This window comes from Tenrec ecaudatus, chromosome 7 (assembly GCF_050624435.1).
Source record: "Tenrec ecaudatus isolate mTenEca1 chromosome 7, mTenEca1.hap1, whole genome shotgun sequence".
Classification (NCBI taxonomy): domain Eukaryota; kingdom Metazoa; phylum Chordata; class Mammalia; order Afrosoricida; family Tenrecidae; genus Tenrec; species Tenrec ecaudatus.
Window position 1 is genome coordinate 167,311,352 of NC_134536.1, and position 11,592 is coordinate 167,322,943.

Genomic DNA, 11,592 nt, shown 5'->3' on the forward strand with positions numbered 1-11,592 from the left:
TAACTTTTCCTATTTATTCTGCTTAGCCTTATATATTATTCCCAAAATATATAAATGTAATGTATTTCAGGCTCCAAGAGATATACTTCTTTCCAGGAAACATTGGTAAAACAATATCCCTACCTTGCTTTCTCTGTCTAGTGAAAAAAAAGTTTAAGCTGTGCACTCTCCACGTGTCTATCCAAAATCATTCTTTACAAGGCTCTTTGTGAATTTTAAGATTACTTGACCCAGGAAGGGATTATTTGAAAATGACATATGCTACTCTAGGCAAGGGGAATTCTATGCAATTTATGATAAAGTAATTATACTATCATACAAATGAGATGTGTAATATGACCCATCAATAAAATATATATGCAACAAAAATTATATGAGGGTTCTCGCTCTGATTTTTGGATTTCTCCATCTTAGAATTCTCTGAGAATTATTTCGTAGGTGTGGTACATTTCATTTTCCTTCAAGTCATTTGATTGCATTATAACTTAAGGTATATTCTCAGAGAAGATCTTACTCATTACTGTTCGTAGAGAGTAACTTATGGAATTATTTTCAGTTAAAATTCCCATACGGCATACCTTAATGAATAATATCTGAAGGTCTTTTCCATATATCTATATTTCAAATTGCTGCTCACTTTGATTAAATTGGTTAGGCCCAGAATTGTTTTATTTGTAATTTTGGCTATAATCTGTTTTTCAATTTTATTTACTTATTTTACGTGAAAATATTTCCCAGTAGGCTAAAACTTTTAGACGATACTTTCTGATTGGAGCTACAAACCCCACAGTCAGCAGTTTATATCCACCACTCAATCCCAGTGGGAAAGATGGAGAGAGACCTCTGTCCCTCTGAAGGTTTACAGTCTGGGAAAAAGAGGGAAGTCCTGCTCTGTTCTACAAGATCACTATGAGTCTGAATCAACTTGTGGGCTGTGAGTTTGTAGGAGGGATTTATTTATTTATTTATTTTTATTTATTAATCTGCTTTGGTTATTTTAACCACAATTCATCCTGTTCCAGCTTTATCCTATTTCTTTTTTTCTATTCCAACAAGTAATTGCAGATCAGATCATTATGAACCATAAAATTTTCATTAGCTAATTTAGCTTATTGCACTGTGAAGCACAGGGTCAGCAGTTCAAACTCACCAACCCTTCATGAAAGAAAAATGAGGCTTTCTGCTCCCATGGAGAGTTACGACCTATACCATGTTCAACCTTCATTCTGGTTTCAGTAATTCCTCTCAGTTACCTTGGCCTTGGTCACTCCCTGCGACGGATGAATCCCTCAGGACCAGCGGTGGGAGTGGCGACACCGGGAGGCAAGGGGGTGTAGAAAGAGAGAACCGGTCTTGGCGATGTATGGGGAACCTCCTCTCTGGGAGATGGGCAAAGGGAAGGTGGGTGAGGGGAGACGCCGGGCAGTGTAAAGTAAGATAAAATAATTATTTATAAACTATTAAGGGTTCAGGGGAAAGGGGGGCGTGACCAAGCCCGCCTGCTCACGTGACCGCGCCCACTCGCGCACATGACCATGCCCACCTGCGCATGTGACCCGCCAACCAGCACACGTCACCACACCTACCAGCACGCGTGACCAAGCCCACTTGTGCACGTGACCAAACCCACCCGCGCACGTGACCGCCCAAGCACGTGACCAAACTCACCCACGCACGTGACCAATGGACCACTCCACGTGACCAGGCTCACCCGCGCACGTGACCACGCCCACCTGCGCACGTGACCCTCTAACCAGCGCACGTGACCACGCCAGACTGCGCACGTGACTGCGGGCACTTGCGCACGTGCCCACGCCACCCGTGCACGTGACAACGCTGGCCGCGCATGTGACCACGCACGCCAGCTCACGTGACCCGCCAACCAGCGCACGTGACCACGGCCACTTGCGCGCGGGACCACGGGAGCCTGCGCACGTGACTACCCCAAACTGTGCACGTGACTACGGGCACTTGCGCACGTGACCAAGCCAACATCCGCACGTGACCACACCCACCTGCTCACGTGACCACACCCACCTGCACACGTGACCACACCTACCGGTGCGCGTGACCATGCCTACCTACGCACGCGACCATGCCAACCTCCGCCCCTGACCACGCCCGCCTGCGCACGTGACCAAGCCAACCAGTGCACGTGACCACACCAATGTATTCACATTAATTTCATTATCAGTATGTTCATGCCACTCTATAAAATAATTCTAAAGATTAGTTAGCAATATTATTATTCATATTTTTCTGAACATTACATGGGAAATCAACATAGCAAAGCCTAGAAACTTATAACTTCATAGCTTTTTTTAAAAAACTTACTCTGTCTTCTTTAGATGTCTACATCTTCTTATTAGTATCTTACTTCCCAGTACGAATACAAATGCACATAATCTCATGTCAACTTGAAGATTTATCAAAGTACAGGGTGCAGTGTAGCCTTCCAATTATGCCTAATAGTATCTCCTTGTGTGCGTGGCCTCCTGCTACGGCGAGTTCTGGGAATCTCCTCCTCTCTCTCTCTGGCTTCGGCTTCCTGTTGCCTGACCCTGGTGGCTGCAAGACCTCTGGAGATGTGCACACGGCCATTCGATGCACAAGACTTTGCACCCACCCACCTGCGACATTCCTGCCGTCAGCAACAGTGCATGTGGCTTCATGAGTCTGGAGAAGAACTTATGGGCTAGTATCAGATTTATGGACTTCAGTTGGACTGGGCTGGGATGTTTTCCTGATTCACAATTACTTCTTGATAGAAAGCTTTTTCTTACACCTATATGAATGTCACTGGATTTGTTTCTCTAGTCAACCTGGCCTTACACAATATGGTACCTAGGGAGTGGAATACTAGAGAAACAAATCATGAAGGCGGAGAGAGGATGTTTGCCTGACCTCTGCTTTCTGATAGTCTTTTCTCTTTGACTAGTTGGAGGTCAAATATAGTCCTGTATTTTACTTGTTCTCTTCTGGGAAGGGCATGGGAAGTGAAGGTTCTGATGCCCAGAAGTGGTATTTGGTTATTTCTGTCTGAAATTTTGTAATAATGAATGTGACAGGTGTAAATTTTGAGTTCAGGGTGCAAAAATACCCTTCGAACTTCTCTGAGGCCATGCTGGTTAGTCAAACTGGGTGACCAGAGGCCTGGTCCTAGCTTGGTGCCACCAGAGGCCTAAGACCATAATGCATGTGAATGGGATAGTTGAGATCAGAAAGGATTCAATTGGAATGTTTTTAGTATCTGACGGTATTAGGATTACATCGGTCTTTTCTATCTATTTTTATTGCTATAACGCATACTAGCAATGATTCGTGGAAAATATGAATAGAGCATCTGGCCACTGACACCTTGGACCTCGTTCACAGGGAGTAGAGTTGCAAACACGAGCAGATTGCCTGGTCTCAAGTTTAAAGAGCTGTGGGAAGCTGAGCCTATGACATGACTTAGCACCGGGGGGGGGGGGGGGGGCGAAGGTGGGTGAGTATTTGTGACAGGGACTCTTGGTCAAAAGTCAAGACAGCCCATGGGCACGTGAGTGAGGCCAAGTGAGGTGGCCCACAATGAGTTGACCAAATGAAGGAAAGATTTTTGAGCTTGTGAATTGGTGGGCATCTTCCTGCTGACTTGATGGATGGCCTGTCCTGGTTTGACTTTAACGATGGATGCAGACACGCAGGTGCCAACTAGAATGAGATTCTTCACATCAACGAAAATGCTTGTATCCTCGGAGTACTGGGTTGATAGAAGGGGCAGTGGAGACATTGGACACGCGGCATGTGGAAGACAAAGGCATGAAGAAGGTGGCTTAGCGACATGGATGGCTGGAGGAAATGTTGATAGGATTATAGCATGATGATGGAGGTGTTCCCCTAATTGCAATGTTAGGCACAGGATATTTTTGTTTTGTTTACTTATAGAATTTAAATGGTCTACTTATAGTATTTAAATTGTTTTGTTTACTTATAGTACTTAAATGAGGCTGGCACATTTTGAGTAGTGTGCATTTTAGTTTGATACTGTCAGATACAAGTATGATTTTGTGATTGTTTTGTTTTAAAATTATCTATGGTCAAAGAGTTGTGGAAAGGCGTTAAGTTCATAAGGGGTGGTCTGTGCTAGTTACATAAGTTCGTGTCAACTTGAAGATTTATAAAAGGACAGGAGTGGAGTCTAGCTTGTCAATCGGGTCACAGCATGGTGGTACCTCCTTGTGGGCATGGCCTTCTCATCAGGAAGGCCCTGGGAGCCTCTTCCTATCTCTCTGCCTTCATTCCTGCTGCCTGACCCCGATGGCTGCAAGAGCTCCGGTGATGTGTACACAGCCATCAGATCCACACGATTTTGTACCCACTGGCCTGTGATATTCCTGCATTCGCCATTGTTTCATGTGGCTTTGTGAGCCTAAAGAGGAACTTATGGACTAGTGTAGGCCTTAGGAACTTGAGTTTGCCTTGGCTGGGATGTTTTCCTGATATATAATGCTTCTCGATAGAAAGCTCTTTCTTATACCTACATGAGTGTTACTGGGTTTGGTTCTCTAGTCAACCTGGCCTAACACGCTCACTTTCATCTTTTTTTTATTTTTGGTAGACCTCCTTAACTTTTCCTATTTATTCTGCTTAGCCTTATATATTATTCCCAAAATATATAAATGTAATGTATTTCAGGCTCCAAGAGATATACTTCTTTCCAGGAAACATTGGTAAAACAATATCCCTACCTTGCTTTCTCTGTCTAGTGAAAAAAAAGTTTAAGCTGTGCACTCTCCACGTGTCTATCCAAAATCATTCTTTACAAGGCTCTTTGTGAATTTTAAGATTACTTGACCCAGGAAGGGATTATTTGAAAATGACATATGCTACTCTAGGCAAGGGGAATTCTATGCAATTTATGATAAAGTAATTATACTATCATACAAATGAGATGTGTAATATGACCCATCAATAAAATATATATGCAACAAAAATTATATGAGGGTTCTCGCTCTGATTTTTGGATTTCTCCATCTTAGAATTCTCTGAGAATTATTTCGTAGGTGTGGTACATTTCATTTTCCTTCAAGTCATTTGATTGCATTATAACTTAAGGTATATTCTCAGAGAAGATCTTACTCATTACTGTTCGTAGAGAGTAACTTATGGAATTATTTTCAGTTAAAATTCCCATACGGCATACCTTAATGAATAATATCTGAAGGTCTTTTCCATATATCTATATTTCAAATTGCTGCTCACTTTGATTAAATTGGTTAGGCCCAGAATTGTTTTATTTGTAATTTTGGCTATAATCTGTTTTTCAATTTTATTTACTTATTTTACGTGAAAATATTTCCCAGTAGGCTAAAACTTTTAGACGATACTTTCTGATTGGAGCTACAAACCCCACAGTCAGCAGTTTATATCCACCACTCAATCCCAGTGGGAAAGATGGAGAGAGACCTCTGTCCCTCTGAAGGTTTACAGTCTGGGAAAAAGAGGGAAGTCCTGCTCTGTTCTACAAGATCACTATGAGTCTGAATCAACTTGTGGGCTGTGAGTTTGTAGGAGGGATTTATTTATTTATTTATTTTTATTTATTAATCTGCTTTGGTTATTTTAACCACAATTCATCCTGTTCCAGCTTTATCCTATTTCTTTTTTTCTATTCCAACAAGTAATTGCAGATCAGATCATTATGAACCATAAAATTTTCATTAGCTAATTTAGCTTATTGCACTGTGAAGCACAGGGTCAGCAGTTCAAACTCACCAACCCTTCATGAAAGAAAAATGAGGCTTTCTACTCCCATGGAGAGTTACGACCTATACCATGTTCAACCTTCATTCTGGTTTCAGTAATTCCTCTCAGTTACCTTGGCCTTGGTCACTCCCTGCGATGGATGAATCCCTCAGGACCAGCGGTGGGAGTGGCGACACCGGGAGGCAAGGGGGTCTAGAAAGAGAGAACCGGTCTTGGCGATGTATGGGGAACCTCCTCTCTGGGAGATGGGCAAAGGGAAGGTGGGTGAGGGGAGACGCCGGGCAGTGTAAAGTAAGATAAAATAATTATTTATAAACTATTAAGGGTTCAGGGGAAAGGGGGGCGTGACCAAGCCCGCCTGCTCACGTGACCGCGCCCACTCGCGCACATGACCATGCCCACCTGCGCATGTGACCCGCCAACCAGCACACGTCACCACACCTACCAGCACGCGTGACCACGCCCACTTGTGCACGTGACCAAACCCACCCGCGCACGTGACCGCCCAAGCACGTGACCAAACTCACCCACGCACGTGACCAATGGACCACTCCACGTGACCAGGCTCACCCGCGCACGTGACCATGCCCACCTGCGCACGTGACCCTCTAACCAGCGCACGTGACCACGCCAGACTGCGCACGTGACTGCGGGCACTTGCGCACGTGCCCACGCCACCCGTGCACGTGACAACGCTGGCCGCGCATGTGACCACGCCCGCCAGCTCACGTGACCCGCCAACCAGCGCACGTGACCACGGCCACCTGCGCGCGGGACCACGGGCGCCTGCGCACGTGACTACCCCAAACTGTGCACGTGACTACGGGCACTTGCGCACGTGACCAAGCCAACATCCGCACGTGACCACACCCACCTGCTCACGTGACCACACCCACCTGCGCACGTGACCACACCTACCGGTGCGCGTGACCATGCCTACCTACGCACGCGACCATGCCAACCTCCGCCCCTGACCACGCCCGCCTGCGCACGTGACCAAGCCAACCAGTGCACGTGACCACACCAATGTATTCACATTAATTTCATTATCAGTATGTTCATGCCACTCTATAAAATAATTCTAAAGATTAGTTAGCAATATTATTATTCATATTTTTCTGAACATTACATGGGAAATCAACATAGCAAAGCCTAGAAACTTATAACTTCATAGCTTTTTTTTAAAAAACTTACTCTGTCTTCTTTAGATGTCTACATCTTCTTATTAGTATCTTACTTCCCAGTACGAATACAAATGCACATAATCTCATGTCAACTTGAAGATTTATCAAAGTACAGGGTGCAGTGTAGCCTTCCAATTATGCCTAATAGTATCTCCTTGTGTGCGTGGCCTCCTGCTACGGCGAGTTCTGGGAATCTCCTCCTCTCTCTCTCTGGCTTCGGCTTCCTGTTGCCTGACCCTGGTGGCTGCAAGACCTCTGGAGATGTGCACACGGCCATTCGATGCACAAGACTTTGCACCCACCCACCTGCGACATTCCTGCCGTCAGCAACAGTGCATGTGGCTTCATGAGTCTGGAGAAGAACTTATGGGCTAGTATCAGATTTATGGACTTCAGTTGGACTGGGCTGGGATGTTTTCCTGATTCACAATTACTTCTTGATAGAAAGCTTTTTCTTACACCTATATGAATGTCACTGGATTTGTTTCTCTAGTCAACCTGGCCTTACACAATATGGTACCTAGGGAGTGGAATACTAGAGAAACAAATCATGAAGGCGGAGAGAGGATGTTTGCCTGACCTCTGCTTTCTGATAGTCTTTTCTCTTTGACTAGTTGGAGGTCAAATATAGTCCTGTATTTTACTTGTTCTCTTCTGGGAAGGGCATGGGAAGTGAAGGTTCTGATGCCCAGAAGTGGTATTTGGTTATTTCTGTCTGAAATTTTGTAATAATGAATGTGACAGGTGTAAATTTTGAGTTCAGGGTGCAAAAATACCCTTCGAACTTCTCTGAGGCCATGCTGGTTAGTCAAACTGGGTGACCAGAGGTCTGGTCCTAGCTTGGTGCCACCAGAGGCCTAAGACCATAATGCATGTGAATGGGATAGTTGAGATCAGAAAGGATTCAATTGGAATGTTTTTAGTATCTGACGGTATTAGGATTACATCGGTCTTTTCTATCTATTTTTATTGCTATAACGCATACTAGCAATGATTCGTGGAAAATATGAATAGAGCATCTGGCCACTGACACCTTGGACCTCGTTCACAGGGAGTAGAGTTGCAAACACGAGCAGATTGCCTGGTCTCAAGTTTAAAGAGCTGTGGGAAGCTGAGCCTATGACATGACTTAGCACCGGGGGGGGGGGCGAAGGTGGGTGAGTATTTGTGACAGGGACTCTTGGTCAAAAGTCAAGACAGCCCATGGGCACGTGAGTGAGGCCAAGTGAGGTGGCCCACAATGAGTTGACCAAATGAAGGAAAGATTTTTGAGCTTGTGAATTGGTGGGCATCTTCCTGCTGACTTGATGGATGGCCTGTCCTGGTTTGACTTTAACGATGGATGCAGACACGCAGGTGCCAACTAGAATGAGATTCTTCACATCAACGAAAATGCTTGTATCCTCGGAGTACTGGGTTGATAGAAGGGGCAGTGGAGACATTGGACACGCGGAATGTGGAAGACAAAGGCATGAAGAAGGTGGCTTAGCGACATGGATGGCTGGAGGAAATGTTGATAGGATTATAGCATGATGATGGAGGTGTTCCCCTAATTGCAATGTTAGGCACAGGATATTTTTGTTTTGTTTACTTATAGAATTTAAATGGTCTACTTATAGTATTTAAATTGTTTTGTTTACTTATAGTACTTAAATGAGGCTGGCACATTTTGAGTAGTGTGCATTTTAGTTTGATACTGTCAGATACAAGTATGATTTTGTGATTGTTTTGTTTTAAAATTATCTATGGTCAAAGAGTTGTGGAAAGGCGTTAAGTTCATAAGGGGTGGTCTGTGCTAGTTACATAAGTTCGTGTCAACTTGAAGATTTATAAAAGGACAGGAGTGGAGTCTAGCTTGTCAATCGGGTCACAGCATGGTGGTACCTCCTTGTGGGCATGGCCTTCTCATCAGGAAGGCCCTGGGAGCCTCTTCCTATCTCTCTGCCTTCATTCCTGCTGCCTGACCCCGATGGCTGCAAGAGCTCCGGTGATGTGTACACAGCCATCAGATCCACACGATTTTGTACCCACTGGCCTGTGATATTCCTGCATTCGCCATTGTTTCATGTGGCTTTGTGAGCCTAAAGAGGAACTTATGGACTAGTGTAGGCCTTAGGAACTTGAGTTTGCCTTGGCTGGGATGTTTTCCTGATATATAATGCTTCTCGATAGAAAGCTCTTTCTTATACCTACATGAGTGTTACTGGGTTTGGTTCTCTAGTCAACCTGGCCTAACACGCTCACTTTCATCTTTTTTTTAATTTTTGGTAGAGGTCCTTAACTTTTCCTATTTATTCTGCTTAGCCTTATCTATTATTCCCAAAATATATAAATGTAATGTATTTCAGGCTCCAAGAGATATACTTCTTTCAAGGAAACATTGGTAAAACAATATCCCTACCTTGCTTTCTCTGTCTAGTGAAAAAAAAGTTTAAGCTGTGCACTCTCCACGTGTCTATCCAAAATCATTCTTTACAAGGCTCTTTGTGAATTTTAAGATTACTTGACCCAGGAAGGGATTATTTGAAAATGACATATGCTACTCTAGGCAAGGGGAATTCTATGCAATTTATGATAAAGTAATTATACTATCATACAAATGAGATGTGTAATATGACCCATCAATAAAATATATTTATATATATGCAACAAAAATTGTATGAGGGTTCTCGCTCTGATTTTTGGATTTCTCCATCTTAGAATTCTCTGAGAATTATTTCGTAGGTGTGGTACATTTCATTTTCCTTCAAGTCATTTGATTGCATTATAACTTAAGGTATATTCTCAGAGAAGATCTTACTCATTACTGTTCATAGAGAGTAACTTATGGAATTATTTTCAGTTAAAATTCCCATACGGCATACCTTAATGAATAATATCTGAAGGTCTTTTCCATATATCTATATTTCAAATTGCTGCTCACTTTGATTAAATTGGTTAGGCCCAGAATTGTATTATTTGTAATTTTGGCTATAATCTGTTTTTCAATTTTATTTACTTATTTTACGTGAAAATATTTCCCAGTAGGCTAAAACTTTTAGACGATACTTTCTGATTGGAGGAACAAACCCCACAGTCAGCAGTTTATATCCACCACTCAATCCCAGTGGGAAAGATGGAGAGAGACCTCTGTCCCTCTGAAGGTTTACAGTCTGGGAAAAAGAGGGAAGTCCTGCTCTGTTCTACAAGATCACTATGAGTCTGAATCAACTTGTGGGCTGTGAGTTTGTAGGAGGGATTTATTTATTTATTTATTTTTATTTATTAATCTGCTTTGGTTATTTTAACCACAATTCATCCTGTTCCAGCTTTATCCTATTTCTTTTTTTCTATTCCAACAAGTAATTGCAGATCAGATCATTATGAACCATAAAATTTTCATTAGCTAATTTAGCTTATTGCACTGTGAAGCACAGGGTCAGCAGTTCAAACTCACCAACCCTTCATGAAAGAAAAATGAGGCTTTCTGCTCCCATGGAGAGTTACGACCTATACCATGTTCAACCTTCATTCTGGTTTCAGTAATTCCTCTCAGTTACCTTGGCCTTGGTCACTCCCTGCGATGGATGAATCCCTCAGGACCAGCGGTGGGAGTGGCGACACCGGGAGGCAAGGGGGTGTAGAAAGAGAGAACCGGTCTTGGCGATGTATGGGGAACCTCCTCTCTGGGAGATGGGCAAAGGGAAGGTGGGTGAGGGGAGACGCCGGGCAGTGTAAAGTAAGATAAAATAATTATTTATAAACTATTAAGGGTTCAGGGGAAAGGGGGGCGTGACCAAGCCCGCCTGCTCACGTGACCGCGCCCACTCGCGCACATGTCCATGCCCACCTGCGCATGTGACCCGCCAACCAGCACACGTCACCACACCTACCAGCACGCGTGACCAAGCCCACTTGTGCACCTGACCAAACCCACCCGCGCACGTGACCGCCCAAGCACGTGACCAAACTCACCCACGCACGTGACCAATGGACCACTCCACGTGACCAGGCTCACCCGCGCACGTGACCACGCCCACCTGCGCACGTGACCCTCTAACCAGCGCACGTGACCACGCCAGACTGCGCACGTGACTGCGGGCACTTGCGCACGTGCCCACGCCACCCGTGCACGTGACAACGCTGGCCGCGCATGTGACCACGCACGCCAGCTCACGTGACCCGCCAACCAGCGCACGTGACCACGGCCACCTGCGCGCGGGACCACGGGCGCCTGCGCACGTGACTACCCCAAACTGTGCACGTGACTACGGGCACTTGCGCACGTGACCAAGCCAACATCTGCACGTGACCACACCCACCTGCTCACGTGACCACACCCACCTGCACACGTGACCACACCTACCGGTGCGCGTGACCATGCCTACCTACGCACGCGACCATGCCAACCTCCGCCCCTGACCACGCCCGCCTGCGCACGTGACCAAGCCAACCAGTGCACGTGACCACACCAATGTATTCACATTAATTTCATTATCAGTATGTTCATGCCACTCTATAAAATAATTCTAAAGATTAGTTAGCAATATTATTATTCATATTTTTCTGAACATTACATGGGAAATCAACATAGCAAAGCCTAGAAACTTATAACTTCATAGCTTTTTTTAAAAAACTTACTCTGTCTTCTTTAGATGTCTACATCTTCTTATTAGTATCT